The 19477-nt window shown below is 40.4% G+C and overlaps 1 protein-coding gene across 2 annotated transcripts in view; it reads right to left on the bottom strand.

Annotated features, from left to right (window-relative positions):
* The window catches only part of mpp6 (membrane protein, palmitoylated 6), a 32920-nt gene extending 19890 nt beyond the window's left edge, over nucleotides 1-13030 (bottom strand). The window contains exon 1 of one of the 2 annotated variants that reach the window (XM_012964770.3): nucleotides 12784-13030. The gene's annotated coding sequence lies outside the window, so the exon portion shown is untranslated. 2 annotated transcript variants of the gene reach the window in all.
* Between the last annotated feature and the right edge of the window lie 6447 nt (nucleotides 13031-19477).

The raw sequence follows: 19477 nt of genomic DNA, 5'->3' as shown, positions 1-19477 counted from the left end.
TTTCGTTAACTGTGGGCATCCAACCACAGCCATACTACTCCTTTAAGATGATCAAACACAGTGGGCAACGCTAATTATGTTGAATCCATCAATACTTAATATACATAATTTATTGGTACAATCTATGTGGATACAATGTTTCTGGGAGGAAATAAAATATTTGCTTGCCTATAAGATCTTGCTCATCCAAGTCTAAAATGTTTAGGATAATATTAAAGGATAAGTAAACCTTTTTTCTTTTCTCTAAAATGACTTTAAATAGTCCCTGGAATGATATACCTTTCTATGTGCATTCAATCTAATATTGTTTTGTGCGTGCCTGAATGGAAACAATCACTCCTTATAGAAAGTGCACATAGACCTGTGCCTGCTGACATCACTAACGGGGAGGCGGGGAAATTGGCGCAGTGAGCTAGATTTAAACAAGGTGCTTTTTTTTTAGGGGAAACAGCACCTGGAGAGATGCTGAGGAGAGCCAATAAAGAAGATAATTGAGCATATTAGGTAGCCCTAATATATAGTAAAGGTTCATTAACTTTTAGCTATTTTGCGATTCTAAAGCTTACATCTCCTTTAAGTAAAATAATGAAGCAAAGAAGAAAATCATTTGCTGAGTGCCAAAACACAGTGGAACATAAACACTCATTCCTTGTAAATGGAACACCCTATCTAGCAAAACTTCATGACAGAACAAGTAAAAATAGAAAACAATTTATTTAGGAGATCACTTAATCATAGTGTTCAACAAAAAAAACAGACATGATAATTATTTTTAATCAGTGCTGCCTTGTGTGTAGCATAAGTGCCTGTTTGGGGTAATAAACTCACTCACTGCTTAGGACAGCAAATAATGCCTTTCTTAAAATTGCTTATTAATGCAATAAAACCAATTCAAACATAATTAGGATGTAATCATTATTTTAAAGGAGAACTAACTCAGCCCCTGTTCTGAGGTGTTAGGCCTCCTGGTTAGAGTAATTTGTTGGAGTAGTGCCACAACCTTTTTCTGCTTCTTTGGGTGCCCCCTTTTGTTCCATAAGGCTGAAGGGGGTGCCTAGGAGAAGAAAGAAGATGGCGGCACGGTGCTTTGCATGCAGTACACTTTTTGAACAGGAGAAGCACACAGGCCAGCGACTAGAATCACAAACAAATAATAATTCATAGTTACAAAATGAAGAGCTATTGCATTTAATATTGCAAACTCAGAACTATCTGATGTTCTAGCACAAGTCTGTCCAACTGGATGCCCATGGGCTGGATGTGGAACTCCAAAAGATTTTTATGGCCACCCAGTCTGCTCAGAGGTTCTGTAGACTTCACTATATGACATCACCATTTAATTCAATCTGGCCCTCCAACATGCTGTATGACATAACTGGACTGCTACATGTAATAGGTTGGACAACATTGTTCTGGTAAAGGCCACACAAATGTGGTAAGCAGCCTGTTTTTTTTTTTTTTTTTAACAAAGAGAAACTGCTGAACAGATTCCAGCTGCAGCTACAAAGGTAGCTACACACCCTTCTGTCTAGCAGTCAATGAAGAGATGGCACTGCTGGTTTCCATAGAAACTATGCTATAGCTCTGCACTCTGCTGGAGAAATGTGTTTTTTCTCCTAACCTCCTCTCCTGAGCTCAGTATAACCATCACAGTGCTTAGTCCATGCAGGAATTGTGAGTTCTGCCTATGTAAGCCTGTATTCCTCATTCCATGAACTTTACAGCATTTATTTGTGCTGTTTGCAGACGTAAATGTCACTGAAGATGTGTGAGAGGGAAAATGGCCACTGGGTGAAAGCTTCTACTTGTTTTAGGAAAATGTGATGGTGCTGGCAAACAGCAAGTGGTGTGGTTTGGGTGCGGCCAACTGATATACATTGTAGGAAAATGTAGGCTTTACATGTCCTCTAAGTGCAGGCAACAAAGTCCTGTGTTCCACAGCCTTTAAAAAAGTACCAACATAGCCAAATTTCCTTTTTTCAAAATAATATATCTATTTACTGTATATGTACTAACACTTAGTATCCTTTGCCTGGCTAAGCTTTCTTATCTCAATCACTCTAATCCTGTTAATGGTTCACAATCCAGCAGCCATGCAACCTATGGGTTACAGACAGTGCCAACTGAAAGCTCTATTATACAGATAACTGGAATCTCTGGCATAAGGTACAGCAGAGCTGCTGCTTAGTAAGTGCAAAGACTGTATTGAAAGCATTTGATACGCTATATCGTTACACTGTGCTCAAAACACATTCTTAGAACGATGGCTCATACACCAGGGCTTTCCATATTTTTAACCTTTATCATCATTTACGAGGGGCCCCAGATCAAAGGTGTTGCTAGAGCCTGAACTGAAAAGTCTGACTACCACTGTCCTATGAAATAAAAAAGTAACTTTTAAAAGTTGTAATTAAATCGTGCCCCCTCCCCATGATCTCCACACTGCTGTACATCACTGTAATTAATATACTATTTCAAAACGTCCCAGTGCTTCAATGTCAATGATATATGACTTCAAAATACTATTACAATCTCTAAATGCACCACATGAAAAAATGCATTATCCTCACAAGAGCAGAATTTTAAATCCGCTTAAAAGCTTAAGCATGGCAGTCACCTGCTGTTTTTTTACACCTCCGTTATAACAAGTGTTGCTTTACTATAATCAAAATACTTGCAGTAATAATCTGCCATGTGCAAATGTACAAATAAAGGCAAGTTCTGGGAGGAGAAACCACGAATCGCCAATATAACTTAACGTAAGATGAAATGAATCACATGATCAAAGACCAGAACTGGTTCCATAACCATAACTGTACCACGGATTCACAAACATCATGAATAAATAAAAGTATGAAATATGAAAAGGAGAAAAATAAGGAAATTAATGCTTTTTATGTCTATAAATGTAAAATACATACGTATGGGGAACATACGTATGGGGAACATACGTATAAAAAAAACAAAAAAAAAACAATTGTTCTGGTGCATCTGGCATGTAAGAGGATCCAGGAGGGCTTCGGCTTAATCGTTACATAGAAATCAGCTTTAATCCACCCTTGTCATTTATAATGTAATCCGTATAAGGGAAATCATAAGAGCTTAAATCTACCAAATGTGCTGCTATGATTAATTGAATCCAGTTGGCTACAGCAATTTCATCAGAAATTAAATACTTAAGGAATAAATGGAAAGATGAATAGTTGGTCAATTGCATAAATTACTGATAACTTTATAGTGTTAGGAAAAGAACATTTCTGAATCACTAAGCTCCCCAGTAACTTGCCCTGAGTATATTTTAACTCAATATTTGTAAGTTTTCTGGGGTCACCACAGAACTTTACCACCACATAAAATATAGTAACACAATAAGTTAGGTTAAAAAAAAAAAAGATATCCACAGAGTTCAACCTTTATGTCTATATATAACCTGCCTAACTGCTAGTTGATCCAGAGGAAGGCAAAAAAAAAAAAACCCCTTTTGAATCTTTTCAAATTTGCCTTTACAGAGTGAAACACTTCCTTAGGCTGATGCCACACGTGGCGTTTTTACGCTGCGTATTTTCTCAGCCTAAAAACGCCGCACAAGCCACACAGCCCCTGACTATGGCGTTTTTCAGCCTAGTACTGGTGACGTAGCAAATCCCGTTTCCATGGTGCGAAATAGTAAAAAACGCAGCGTATTTCCGCTGGGTCTGGCAGCTGCCTTTGTGTATACATAGGAATAGCTTGCTGTGCAAATACTGGCGTATTTCGGCAAACGCTTGAAAAATCCGTGGTGAGGCGTTTTCTAGCATATTTACGCATTGTGTGGTTTGCTTCGAGTCTTTTCAAGTTATTTCTATGGATGATGATTTTGTGCGTTTTTCAGCTGCCGAGAGAATTAGAAAACACGCAGCGTAAAAACGCCACGTGTGGCATCAGCCTTACTGACTCAAAGATGGTAATCAGACCAGTCCCTGGATCAGCTGTGCTAAAAGATATTTTCATTAACCCTGTATTTCCTGACTGGCTAAAAAGTCATCCAATCTGAAGCTATCTAATATATCTGCCAGTTCAACTGATTCAGGGAGGGAATTCCACTATTTCTTAAAAAGTAATTGCTACTTAGAGTATGGTCTGTGCACAGGCTGATTTATGAAATAATTCAATAAATGACTTTGTACCATGGGTGAAAGCAGATTCTTAGTGAGCACCCTTTGACACTATCTTTCCCGATGCACCCTTCCTTCATCATCCTGTTAATGGGACCGAGTGTCCCCATCAAACGTTGGTAAGCCCTCAGCAAAACTGCTGGTGTTGTGTGGTGCTTTTTGGTTTTGTGCTGTGACTGGGACAATCCCTATGGAATCTATGGATCAGGCAGCACACCACTATGTTAATTAAACAAGGGCAAGTGTAATTATGAATCCTGCTGCAAAATGCATGTCTGCCCAGAGCTGTGGAGTTGCAAACAATTTGGTACCGGAGGCTAATGCCAGATGAGGCGTAGGGCGGATATTTTTGTCAAGCGGAAAAATGATTGCCGAAAATTCCGCCCTACGCCTCCTACTTGTGCCTGCACCCGAATAAATGGAATACACTCGGGTGCAGGCACATGTAGTGGAAATACGCATAAAAACGCGAGAGTTTGAAAGTCTCACGTTTTTATGCGCATTTTGGCTACATGTGCCTGCACCCGAGCGTATCTCATTTGTTCAGGTGCAGGCACATGTAGGAGGCGTAGGGCGGTATTTTCAGCAAGCGTTCTTCCACTTGCCAAAAATATCCGCCCTACGCCTCATCTGGCATTAGCCTTAAGTCAGATATGGGGGTACAATAAACTGAGGAGTTGGGAGTCGAAGGATTTGTGTATGGACTCTTAAACCCTGATTCTGTGTGAAGTGACAGGCGGCGCAAATTCATTCCTGTCACTTTACACGAGACGGATGAGCCTTTTCTCTGCTGAGAGAAAATGCCACGTGCCCCATAACCCTTAAGGGGGATCAGTTACTATTTAAAAAATAACACTAAATCCCAGTGAATGTCTAATAAATCTGTTTTATATATATTCTGTATTCTTCAGTTGGTTATGTGTCAGTTCCTTAAAGAGATACTGACATACAGAAATTAAATGTTGTTTACAACTACCATAGCATTGTCTTTACATGAGCTATAGAATTTCGCCATATAAGTATTTACCAAATGCTTTTACATTACCTATCCAATTCCTGTGAGGGGGCTGCCATATTTGTGCAGCAGGAGTCCAGTAGCATTAGAAGCTATAACTGACTAGTGGAGAAGGGACAGTCAGGTTGGCAAAACAGTCAGGTTTAAAGACTTCAAGTAACAATTACTTACAAAAGCAGCCCTATCAGCAAAAAACAATCAACATGACCTATAGTTAACTTTTTATGTACATTAATATTATAAAGAGTAGTTTTTTGGTGTCAGTATCACTTTAACCTAACATTGTTTTCTCGCTCCAAACTACACTCATGCTGTGGATCACTGACAGCTTTTCCATTGGCTGATTCCAGCATGAGCCAAGTGCAGCGCATTACAGAAAAAAACCCATAATATTTCCAAAGCACATAACCAGCCTTCTGTGATTGTTAAACAGTAAAAAACGCAGTACAAAACCCAATTAAAAAATTTAACGTAATGCCACAAATGAACATACATAATACAAGGCAAATACACATAGGATATTTCAAAATATGCCATAATTTTTTAAGTTATACACCCCACTAAACTGAAAACACTAACTAACTAAATAAATAATTGCAATATAAAAGCTAGTGTACTTTACTAAACTGACATTACACACTCATAGGCTACCAGAATATGTGGTTCCCTGAATATTAATGGCCGACTCCTTTGCCCCTACATATACAATGCCCATGTGTTATAAAAACTCCCAATATTGAGTATGATTTGGCAAAATTGACACAACTGCGTGTGTGCTTTGTTGCTAACTGGACACAGTTGCTGGATAAACTCTGGTGTTTGGTGATTAAGTAATGTGTGTGCACCATTCTTTCAGCACTACTGAACTGTGCCAATTGACACAGGGCACAGAGGGACCCCTGGAGCTACCCCCTGGTCTGGAGGTGGCAGTAGCACCAGGGTTTCCCTGTGTCACAAATTGAGTGCTGCTGCGCCTGTTAACGGAAGGCAGGAAGGACTGAGAGGCACCAAGTGCAACTATACAGAAGTGCAAGGAGTGCATTTTGATACAAGTCTCTTAAATGAAAGTACTTTCATTGACTGGGGTAAACGGGGGCCGCGCAACTTCACATACATACTTATATATTCAATAAAAGGAAAATTTTACCTAAAATGAATCCTACTTGTTTTCACTCATAATAACTGACCCTCCAACCCCCATCCAGCAAAAACACCCAATATGGTGCCTTTATAAAACATGCCTTAGCATCCACCAACTTCTATTCTTTATACTACATGAAATCATTTTATGTCTAAAAATGCACTTTTTGTAGATAATGATAAATGCTATTCCTGTGTAACTCCAGTGTTCCTTCACCACATAATCCCTTTGGAATGCACTCTAACCAAGATGAACCAGTTTTGGATTCTCAGCGAGGGAATGAATAATGTTTGCAGATTTACACAGTAGTTATTGTGTTGATACAGGGTGGAACATTTTTTTGTTCAAATTGGAAAAGTATATATATATATCTACACAAATACTTTATAATGTATAAAAAATTGAATATTTTAACTTAAGCAGCCTTTTAATCATACAGTATGCACACAAACTAGAAACATTAACTACTGAACACTACTGTTTTGTACAGGGACATATTATAGTGCATGTCTGCGCGGTTGCATCAATCTAAGAATAAAGGTAGATGTTAAAGTATTCTGTGCAGCAGTCCTGGCCTATGCACCACTAGCCAATTAAGAGAAGGCTAAATCAAACGGAGAAAACGCTATGCTGGACAAACTGTACTCTTATCTGAAAGCCAAGATTGCAGATGCAGCAGAGTTCAGTGCGACACCTGCTGTTACAATTGTAGAATGCACTGCTACACAACAGCTTGCAGGGGTCACTCCACTAGTGTGTATGTCAGTATGTTACTAATGTGTCACTAATCATCTACTTACTAATCACATACAAAAACCTTTATGCTTGAAAAGAAGAATATCCATTTCCATTATCCGAAAACCCATTCTCTAGAAAGCTCATAATTATGGGAAGGCAATATCTTATAGACTCCATTTTAATCTGTTTAATTTTTTATTTTTTTTTGTAAATGATTTCCTCTGTAATAGAACAGTACCTCATAATTGATCCCAACTAAGATATAATTAATCCTTATTGTAGGCAAAACAATCCTGTTGGGTTTAATTAATGTTTAAATGATTTTTTAGCAAACGAATGGGGCTATGTAATAAAAGACACTAAATTTGCTCTGGATCAGTAACCCATGGCAACCAATCAATAGGCAGCATTTACTGGTTACCTGTTTTACAGCAAACTGCTCCTGGCCAAACTTTTATTACATATGGGGGTTAAGGTATGGATAATAAAATAATGAAAAAAAACTCTTAATTTTGGAAAACCCCAGGTCTGGAGCACAGGTCCCACACCTGTATATATCTATCTATATATATCTCTATATTGATTTTTTTTTTTTTAACACTACTATATTGCCAATAGTATTCAGTTTCTGAAATGTAAAAGGTTACCCAAACAGCAGCACGAAGAGGCAGAAAGTGACACAACAAATGCCAAAATGTTCCTCCTGTAACAGAACAGGGAAACTGTGGCTCTTTTAGTAAAGGCTTGGTTTCTAGTGATATGTGGGTCAGGGAAAACTCAACCTGCACCCTAACCTACAAAATCTTAACTCCCACCCAACCCATACCCACAAAATATTGCCACTATAGGACCTGCACCCTACTGGTACCCATGCCTTTGCAGCCTGGATGGTACTTCTGTGCATCCTCTAAGGTTCTACGACAGGAAAACTTTGGGAGCAGAGGTAGAGTGTATTTTCCCAGTAACATACATAGTAACATTAAGTAAGTTAGGTTGAAAAAAGACGTACGTCCATTACGTTCAACCATAATGCCTATATATAACCTGCCTAACTGCTAGTTGATCCAGAGGAAGGCAAAAAAAAAACCCATCTGAAGCCTCTCTAATTTCCCGCAGAGGGGAAAAAATTCCTTCCTGACTCCAAGATGGCAATCGGACCAGTCCCTGGATCACCTTGTACTAAGAGCTATCTCCCATAACCCTGTATTCCCTCACTTGCTAAGAAGCCATCCAACCCCTTCTTAAAGTTATATAATGTATCAGCCAGCACAACTGATTCGGGGAGGGAATTCCACAACTTCACAGCTCTCACAGTAAAAAATCCTTTCTGAATAGGTCTAAAGGACCTACTGGTAAGTAAAGCATTAGAGAGGTTATTATGATCCCCTTATATATTTAGTTATCATGTCACCTCTAAAGTGTCTCTTCTTCAGTGTAAACAGACCCAACTTGGCCAGTCTTTCTTCATAACGGAGACATTCCATACCCTTTACCAGCTTAGATGCCCTTCTGTGTCCCGTTTGAACACTGGAGACCAACCTGAGGGTGTATTCCATTGGCCCTGGTACCTGGTTCACATTAATCTTGTGTACACTTTTAAGCACCATATGCTTTGTCAACCACTGACTAGTTGGAGCTGAGCCAACAGTGCAGCTATTGGGTGGGACTTGGCACTCTGGCTCCTTTACTGTATACACAGGAGAAAAGAACTGGTTTAGCACATCTGCCTTTTCTATAGCTGCTGTAACCATATTGTTACTATAACTCAATGGGGCCACACCCTCAACCTGTATCTTTTTATTATTAATATACTTAAACTTTTTGGGGTTAGTCTTGGCCTCTGCCACAATGTGCTCCTCATGTTCTATCTTTGCCTTCCAGATTGCTGTTTTACAATACTTGTTGTAGTCTGACCAGCACCCAACACAAATCCACAATAGTTGCCCATATTTCAAACCCCCCACCACCTAAGGGTAATCCCATAGGTTGCAGCTCAGCACACACATCACTAATGGTTTCCCCTCAAACTTCATATAAATTACCAGCCAGTCAATAAAACTGCTACTATTTTTCATAGCGCAAATTAGTAGCAACTAATCGCTCTGTGCGTCTTCGCCCTTAAAGACAATTTAGGAACTGGTGAAATTAAGGAAAAATAATCTTGCAAGAGGCTGCATGCTACTATCATGACACCCTGCTTGAAACACAGTCCATAGCAGATATTAAGGTGCCAGTTAACTGAACAAATGTCACTTCATGCACATTTGTCAAGATAAAAAAAGCAAGACACATTGTTTTCTAATTTCATGCTCAGATGAATGATCTGATATACTTTTTTTTTTAATTTAGCTGAACAATTATTCATTAGTTTTCTATTTCTGTTGGGTATCATTCTTGGAAAGCCCCTCTAACACTAACCTTTTTAGCGTTACTTGATAAAGACGGTCCAATATCAGACATAACTGTTTAGATCTCACTCATGCCCATAATGGTAAGTCAGGTTTGGGATGATTAGAATTTCCAAAGGCTTTGATACCATTTCACATAAGGTAGCAAAGGGAAAACTTCACCTAACTAGAAAACTAGATGGGAACAAAGACAATTCCTGTAAACAGAACATATTATATTTAAGCTACAGCTAAAAAGATTATGGATCAGCAATTTTTATTGTCCTTTTATAGTATTAAATGGGAAGTAAAAGTTTTATTAAATGGGAAGTAAAAGCTTCCCCCTAAAACTCCAAAGAACATACTATGCATTATTATTATTTTAAATACCATTATTAACAGTAACTTTTAAGAGAATATATTAAGTGACCACATTTTATGATATAGTATATATATGCAAAGTTTTAGATCACATATAAAGAAAAGATGATACAAGGGGGCTGATTTTGCATATGTAAAATGAATTGTTTGTTAGACCCCTCTGTGCCCGTTCCTGAGTAGGTATGCTGTGCTGCAATGCTGTGAGAAATTAGTGACACCATATACAATTTCATGTTAGCACAGATGTACAAGAACAGATATTTACAAGGTCAATACAAAAGCATGGTGACAAGAGGACATCCATAGAGACTAGATGAAAGGTATTTCCGGAAACACTGGAAGGGTTCCTTTAGGGAATGGTAATTCAAGTTATGAAGTTCTGTTCCAGTACAAGCAGTAATGAGTGATAAAAACTAGGAAAAGACCAATGATCTATGCATGGCTAAATAGCCACTACAGGTATAGCATCCCTTGTCCAGAAACCCATTATCCAGGAAGCACAGAACTATGGGAAGGCCATTTCCCATTAAGTCCAATTTAAGCAAATAAGTCTTATTTTTAAAAATGATTTCCTTTTTCTCTGTAATAATAAAACAGCAGCTTATACTTGTTGGTAACTAAACTGCATGAATTCATATTGGGGGCAAAACAATGCCATTGGGTTTATTTATTGTTTCGATTATTTTTAGCAGACTTAAAGTACAGTAATCCACGTTGAGGAAATATCTTTTATCTGGAAAACCTCAGGTCCCAAGCATTCCAAAAAGCAGATTATATACCCAAACTAATGGGTTCTGTAAAGACTTGATGGACTTTACATGAGTGTGAGGCTTGCAGATTCTGAATACTTTAAATTTTTTACTTTTCCCTGCCAGAGTCTAATTCAGGGCCCTTTTTATATCCAACATAATTAAGGAAAGGATTGCTTTACATGTGTCAGGTTTCACTCTGAGCCAAAAATTATTAACTTTAAAAATTGTAATTTATTGAAGTTCCTCAAATATCTGGTATAGTCCCTGTTTCAAATGGGGAGTGGGCGTGTCCTAATGGTCCCTGCCGGAAGCACAGTAGGAGCCAATCACAGTCCAGCAGTCACACAAGCAAAGGCAGGCATTAGTTCTCTAGCTCCTTCACCTGACTGCTGATTGGTTCCTATCCTACAGTTCAGTGAGAGTGCTGAGTTGTGCAGGCCCCCCTGCACTGCCTGGGGAAGGAGGCAGCAGGAAGTGGAACAGATAGGCAGGACTAGTAGGGGTTGGGGGAAATTTCTCAATTAATCTTAATAAAACAGCCCAAAACAAATCTTTTTAAAGCAAATTCCTTTCACATTTAGAGGAGTATAATGCACTGCACATTTTTTTTTTTTTAATATAATACGGTTAGAATATGTATCTTTACTCAAGCATCTTTACTGCAAAATGTAAAACTGCCCTGTTGTAGCATTTGTATAACAACATTTTTAAAAAAGTAGACAAACATAAAAATTGAAGGAAAAAACACAAGTAAAACTACTATAATGCACTTTTGTCCTACAGACCAAGCAAAGCTCACTGCATTGTTCCAGGTTATAGACACCTTCTGTAAGTTATACACTCACAGCTTTTTTGTACCGGTGAAGGGTAATGAAGTGATTTATTAAATAAACTACTGGCAACTTCAGTAGCTTACAGAGCACTTACTGCAAAGCTTTCTTCCAGATTCTGAGCATGGAATGTGCATTTCTGTATGAATATTTTTATTTCAAATGTAAAAAGCTAGAAGTGCAGTTTCAGTAGCCAAGAAGCTGTAGTCCCTGTGAGTTGGCTAGCTCTGAAATCCTTTACCACAGATAGTTTAAATACCCACCCTAAATATATTTTTAGCTTTTGTGAATACTACTCTTCATTAAAGTAGAGACAAGGCCACATTATTTTCATTAACTGCCCTAAGACCTATGCCAATGTTCCAGTGGATATATCTGCTGCCAATGATTCTTTAGAGCCCATGATATCCACTGAAAGGTTGCAAAAAAAGTACATTTATGAGCTGTACAAAAAGTGAGAATAAACCATTTAGGTAAGTGGGGGCAGGAGTAAATGTTCATTATAACTGCATATGATAGTATAGATAAATGAATTAGATCATTTTCTATTTTACTATAGTTTCAATAATGCCATTTACTGCATACCTTCCCTAAGTATTAGGGGTATTTCTAATGGAAACCGTTGCTACAGGCACATTATACACCTAAAGCAGAGCCTGTGGCTTTTGCAAGCAGCGGATTCAGCCTGACAGTACCCACAGTCACAAGGGACAAGGCTCCACACAGGCATTCGGTGCTTCTGTACATAAATGTGATTTATCTGTACAAGATACAGGAGGCATTTGTGCTTATAGGGCTGGGGGAAATGTGTGCACTTGTTAGATAAGGGACAAGCCATAGAGCCACAGGATCAGTAAGACACACACGATCCAGGCACACAGACGCGTACTGCGAAATCATAGCTACAGCAAGGAGCACAAGTTGCCACACAGACATATGCAGTAAGCCCTCTGCTGTGTCCGCCTCCCCCCGATGTTGCAGTTCATAGGCAGACGGAGGGCCGCGTTGCCTGATACAGTAATAGTATTTAACTGTCGCACAGACACCGTCGCTCTTAAAAAGCCGCATAACGCAGGGCGCCCTCCCTGAAAGCAGAACTTGCGGCTCAACTGCCCTCTGGGCCCTTCCATATGACAAGTATGTGCCATTTGTTAGGCTGATAGGTAATAAGCCAGCATGGACACTCCGCGCACTCCCAGTAATGCTAGCTCTCCCTTGTGACATGAGGGGACACAGGAGCACTGCCTGTGACACGGAGCCCACCGAGCAAACATACTTAGTCCAGCCGCTAAGCCTCTATATGCTGCACATGTCTGCAGCTCCTCCTCCTCCCACTGCCGTACTGGGCACAAATCATAGCGCTCCCGGCCACTGACAGCACTCACCTCTGTCTCTCCACAGCGCGCCGTGCCTGGCCCCCAGTCCTTCTCCAGCCGCTCCCCGCTATGTAGATGGTACCTCCCAAGCTGGCTCCGCTCCACACAGTGGATGCTCCAGCCTGCAATGTACAGTCACGCTGAGAGAGCTTAGCAAGAGAGGGGAACAAGCGACACATGTAAACTCTAACTGGGTGCCAGACTGGAGCGGCTTTCAGGAGGTCGTGATGTCACAGTCACGTGACCAGAATGTGGGCGGGGACAGTTTGAAGTCACTTAGGGGCGTGGCCAGCGCCTGTACCTGCTAGAGAAAAGCCCGCCTCCTCACAGTGCCACATGAGAAACGGGGAGAGGAGTTGAGGTGAAGGTTGTAGTAATAGGGGGCATGGACGGTGCAGATGTGTACAGATAGAGGGGCTGCGAGTGGAGCTGCGCTTACGGACTGGGGTGGGTGTGAGGGTCGTACCGAGCGGCTACAGGAGCTACAGAAAGGGCTTCAGGGAGCGGCCGGTGTGATGCGTCCAGTTGTGCGGCCGGAGGCGGGGCACCCTTTCATTTGTTCGGGATTTGGGGGGGGAGGCATGGGAGTGTGTATGTGTAGGAATGCTTGGGGTGGGCAGGCTCTTTCTTAGCGGGGCAGATGGATAGGAGCAGCGATAGTGCTGCACATGTACATGTAGACAGAGGGCAACTGGAGTAGAACAGTATATAGTGTTGCACATATGTAATATAACTAATAGTATCCCAGGATCGCCTCTAAAATTACAGTCCTGTGTTTGGACTCACTGGCCAGTTCCAACCTGTATGGAAACAACATCGGTGCAGGAAACATTCGCAGGAGACAGTGGTTTATTTAATTAGGGTTGAGCAGCTGCACTCAAACCCAACATAACCCTGTGCCATGTAAGCGCCTATGGACCCTGGAGCTGCGGAAATTTCACTGTGCCATCTGGCAGTCTGATCAATACGTGTGGCTTGGCGGCTGCCAGGGGGACACTGCCTTCCTGAATGCATAATGCCATTGGCAGATGTAAATGTGGATGGGGGCAATGATAATGGTTTGAGGTTAGGGCTCCTCATTTCTGTAAAGGAAAACTTGAATGGGATCACAAAAATAAAAATGGAAATGTGCTTCATCACAATGGGCATAAAACATTCTCAACTGAATCACCTAAATTCTGGGCTATTTCTGAAATCAAGTTCCATGCAGGATGCTGCTAGTTTGCAAAGCAATTTGACAAAATTGAAAGCAAAATGGAAAAGGAGGTTCACTGTTGACAAGTGAAAAGTTTTACACTTTGATAGGAACAATATAAATGCAAGTTATACACTAAATGGTAGTATGTTGGGGGGACCCTCAATTGAGAAGGATCTGGGGATTTTTGTGTCATTCTGTGGCTACTAAAGTAAATAAAGTGCTGTCTTGTAAAAATAAAAAAAGGGCATTGACTCAAGGGATGAAAACATAATTTTGCCCCTTTATAGGTCCCTGGTAAGGTCTCACCTTGAGTATGCAGTGCAGTAATGAGATGGAGAGTGCAGAGGAAAAGAGGATGGAAGATTTAAACCGGGGGTGGCCAGACTTTCTTTGGTCGCGATGGACCGGACTGATGCCAAATGCACAAGTGCGTGAGTACGTACGTATCGCAGCGTATGTACGCATTCACGGAGCACTTCCACATCCCCGGCTTGATCGCGGTCCACCAGAAATCCACGGGGGATCGACTGGTGGACCGCGATTGACGTATTGGCCATCCCTGATTTAAACTATTAGGTTTGACCAGTGATCCCCAACCAGTGGTTCGTAAGCAACATGTTGCTCCCCAAACCCTTGGATGTTGCTCCCAGTGGCCTCAAAGTAGGTGCTTATTTTTGAATTTCTGGCTTGGAGGCAAGTTTTGGTTGCATAAAAACCCAAACAGAGCCTTCTGTAGACTGCCAGTCCACATAGGGGCTACCAAAAAGCAAATTATAGCCCTTATTTGCACCCCTAGGAATCTTTTTCATGCTTGTGTTGCACCCCAACACTTTTTCCATTTGAATGTGGCTCACAGGTATAAAAGGTTGGGGATCCCTGGGTTAGACAGTCAGGGTTGGGGTTGTTTTCTATGGGAAAAACAGTATGTTACATTACAGGGGATTATAGGCAGATAGGGGATGTTCGCTTTTCCCAAAAAAACATTTTAACTCTACACTAGCTTTGCTGAAATCCATAAAGGGAAACAAGTTGACTGCTTTGTACTGGGCTGCAAGTCTGCTAGTGAAGTGTGTGTGGAACTGCTGGGAGGAAAGTTGTGTGACCCATATGGTACTGCTGGGGGTAGTTTGTAATATAATTCATATTTTATCTGCTGATCTGAGATGTGTATTCTGTACAGTGCTGCTACAGTAGTGTGCAGTTTAACCTGTGCAAAACTGCTAGAGTAGTGCAATGTTACCCCTACCAGGATATGGAGTGTAATCCACAGCGGAAAGCATTGTGCTCATTACATACACTGTATTATTATGGAAGGAAGTTCTTTCCAACATCTGGTTGGTGGCGCCTTGCAATGTGAACTGTACTAGGCTGTAATCCGGTACCAGGCAGCTATTGATGCTGAGCTCAATTTTCTGGTAAGAACATACAACTGCACTGCAACACAAGTGTTAGGTATTTGGTGCATTTTCCAATGCAGCATGTATCCAGGAGAGGATGAGTCCAGCCTAATAGTGCCACTGCAGCCCAAAGGAAAGTGTTACCTTAATGGGTATCTCGCCAAAGGCAGGCTACAGACCTGACATTCATATGTGAATGGAGACTGCCTGTAAGCACAATAAGCACAAATCTCACTGACACTGGTTTGCATTGTCCTTTAAACTTCAGTTTTATGTATGTATGTATGTATAACTTTATTTATAAAGCGCCACAAGGGTACGCAGCGCTGTACAGTCTTACAGAATACAAAATTACACACAGGGAGGACAAGTGATATAATAAATAAATACATATATGTGTGCCATGTGGTATGAGACACAGTAGGAAGGAGGTCCCTGCCCCGTAGAGCTTACAATCTGAGTGGTTGGGTAACATACAGGCACAAACTGGAAGGTAAGAGTGCATCAGGTATGGGCATTTGCCCTTAAGCGCAGGACTGGGCAAAATAATGTTTTAGTGCTCCAGAATGTAACAGCTGAGTTTTTTCTTAAAGAGAGTGGGTGAGTTATCCCTACGAAGGGATTCAGGGATAGAGTTCCAGAGGTAAGGAGCAGCGAGATAGAAAGGTTTAAGACGAGAGAGCGCAGTGGGTGTGGATGGTGTAAAAAGACGGAGGCTCTGAGAGGAGCGGAGGAGACGACCAGGAACATGTAGGGAGACCAGTGAAGAAATGTAGTGAGGAGCAGAGGAGTGGAGGGCTTTGAATGTCAGCAGAAGGGTTTTGTAAGCTATCCTTTGCTTAACAGGCAGCCATGCTAGTGAGCTTAAATGAGGCTGAGCAGGTACCCTCTTAGGAGAGAGCAGGAGGACCCTGGCAGCAGAGTTTAAAATTGATTGCAGGGGAGAGAGGTGGGAGTCTGGGAGGCCGGTTAGTAGGAGATTGCAGTAATCTAAGCGCGAAAGGATAAGGGCATGGATTAGTGTTTTAGCTGTTGCTTGTGAAAGAAAGGGGCGTATCTTGGCAATATTGCGGAGGAAAAAGCGGCAGCTTTTGGCAGTGTTATTAATATGGTTAGAGAAGGAGAGGGACTGGTCAAAGATATTTGGCTTATTACTTTTCTCAGGTAATTTGTTTGTAGTTGGACAAGGATGAGCAATGGGGAAGGGGTGAATCATGTATTCCTGGAGTCAGGGACGGTTTTAAGGTCAAAGAGGTCACTTGCACTGGGCCGCCATCAGCACGTAGGCCCTGTAGGGATAAAAAAAGTGAAAAAAATGCTGTTGTTTTTATATACATTGGAAAGGATCATAGTAGATAATGTGAAAAAAGACTCAAGTCCATCAGGTTCAAACTTTGTTTTGTCAGCAAACCTATGTAACTAAGTTGATCCAAAGGACAGTGAAGGACTCTAGAAGCCTCTCCAAGAAGGGAAATTGAACCAATTCCTAAATCATTTTGTATTAGTTAATTTCTCTAACCCTGTACTTTTCACTTTCTAAAAACACATCTAACCCTTTCTTGAAACTATCTACTGTATCCGCCGTGTCTGCTTTGGGAAGACACTTCCATGGCTTCAAAGCCTTCACTTTAAAAAAAAAAACACTTTCGCATTGTAAGGAGAACTAAACCTTAAAACATTTGACCAGAAATTCTACTCTTTATGTTTTGAGATTTCTGTGCCAGACCATATCCATCACAGCCAGTTAGCAATGAAGATCTGTGCCTTCAAGATGCCCCTGTAGCTCCCCATCTTCTTTTCTGCTTAATCCCAGCACATGCTCTGGCCTGCTGTCTCTTACTGAGCTTAGGGACTGACTCGCAGTATTAACACACAGTAGAAAATTCACAGAACAAGGCTGAATAGTAATTAAAGCAGATTCACATTATTTGTCAGCATAGAAAACATTGCCTTAGGCATTGAAGTTAATTAATAATCATCACTGTAGTACTAGCTTCTATGACATATAACCTCACTTTCTGCTAATGTGTTGATGATTCCCAAGGAATCCCAAGTTTAAGTTGCTCTTCTTTGGACTTTATTTTATTAATATCCTATTTAAGCACTGAATATTACATTTGCACTTCATATTTAGGATAGGTCCCTACCAGTGCTTTGTAAAACATGTAATACGGGACAGTATCATAATATAACTTGGATTTGAAAAAGACAAGTCTTTTATGTTCAACCCCTTTCAATGCTCCCAAATGTGTGCGTGTGTGTGTATATATATATATAATATATATACACACATACATATACAAATCTATCTATATAGGCCTGTATCAAATTATATGTACACCTACTTATACTAACTGCGGATCTTAAAATAACTGAAAAATAACAGGATATTATGCTTCAAAAAGTCACTTTTAAAGTCAATTTTTAGAATCTGCTTTTAGATTGTAAACTCATATGGACAGGGCCATCTTTATCAGTTATTGGTTGTTTTTGTATGTAAACCTGCATATTTAATATATGCACCCATCTATTTTACAATGCTGTGGAATAGGTTTACACTAAAAATATGCATAATAATTATAATAATAATCACTTATTGAAACAAGACCCAATGGTATTTTTTTTTCCTAAATAAATTAACAGCGCATTTTAATCCTCTCAAGTATCCTTCTCTATTCTCCAATTCTGTGTTTGAAGGCTGGGAAGGATAATAGTCTCATAGGAGTATTGAACACGTAGAATTTTGCTCATTTTTATTAGGACTCAGAAGTTAGTGCGGTGTCGGACTGGTTCTGTGGGGCCCACTGGGGCTGCCACCTTAAGGGCCCTCACCCCAGTCACAAGCTTCTCTGATGCAAAAGATCAGCCCCAATCACAGCACTGCCTTCCACCATGAGCGTATGCATGCCCGCCTCTTTGTTGATGCAATTGGAGATGGAGGGGGGAGCTCTCAGTTGCACCCACACACAGTTCACAGCAGAGACAGAGAGCAGGCCTTGGTTGGCGGGGCAGGGCCTACCTGATGTTTTCCTGATGTGTCCTGCTGGATCAGTCCTACCCTGAGTTGGTGTTTTGTGACCACTTGACAGTCTTGATATAAAATATCACATCAGGCATCAGTGAATGGAGCTGTTTACACAAGATTATAATGGCTTCTGCATATATTTTAGTATGCATTACTTTTTTCTGCATAGATTATCGGTTTCAGTCCCTACTTTGTGTTCTCAAGGTGGGGGAAACCAATAAAGAGCTAAAAATAGTCCTGGCAGAAAGTTTTCTTTTCCTCTGAACTTGTTTGTGTGCATTTGCACTTTTTTCTCTTTGAGTTAACTTTACTTTATATTGCGGTTTTCAGGGCTTAGTTGAAGACTAAAATACCCAGATGGCATCATTACCCTTGGAGAGAAATAAGTCTGTCACAAAATTCATAACCTAACGGATTTAAAAATGGGCATACAAAGAACAAGCTAGCAGGTTATTATCCAGTATGGTTGAGATAGTCCAAAATTCTCTTTTGTCTAGGGTGTCTAGATTGTCATCTGTCCCTGCTTAGTGTAGTTTGCAATCTGCCAGGGAATTCTCAAGGAAGTCTTAAGGTTTTTTTATCATACAACATTGAAATGAGAAATCAGAGGAAAGGCCAAGTTAGCTACCTCACAAGGACCAAACATGGAGTAGCTTCAGTTTCCATGTTTAGTTCTGCTTAACTCAAGATATAACAATTAAATGAATGTTAAATAAGGGGGCAGAGGATAAGCCAAGAAAGTCCTTTATGAACAATATAATTTGTAAAACAAACAAATGCTATCATATTATCAGTGAATAATTTGCTGCATAGCACAAACTTAAGAAGAGGTTGCTTAGTTACTGAGCTTGAAAAATGATGTGTCCAAATGGTCCAGTTGCTCGCATATTTACCTGCTGGCTAATTCAGACAGGCGAAAGAAAAGGACTCGGAAACAGTCTGTTTTGCCTAATAATAACAACTGAAATCTGCTTCATCTCATGAGAAAAGGTATTCAGCTCTTTCTCAAAAGAATTTTTTAGGGTATGCATTCCACAGCAACATTTTCCATAAATGCAGATTATAGGGAGCATTTTCTAACCT

Source organism: Xenopus tropicalis, chromosome 6 (genome assembly GCF_000004195.4).
Source record: "Xenopus tropicalis strain Nigerian chromosome 6, UCB_Xtro_10.0, whole genome shotgun sequence".
NCBI lineage: Eukaryota > Metazoa > Chordata > Amphibia > Anura > Pipidae > Xenopus > Xenopus tropicalis.
Note: the sequence above shows the minus strand (reverse complement) of the source record. Positions and strands in the feature narration are given on the sequence as shown.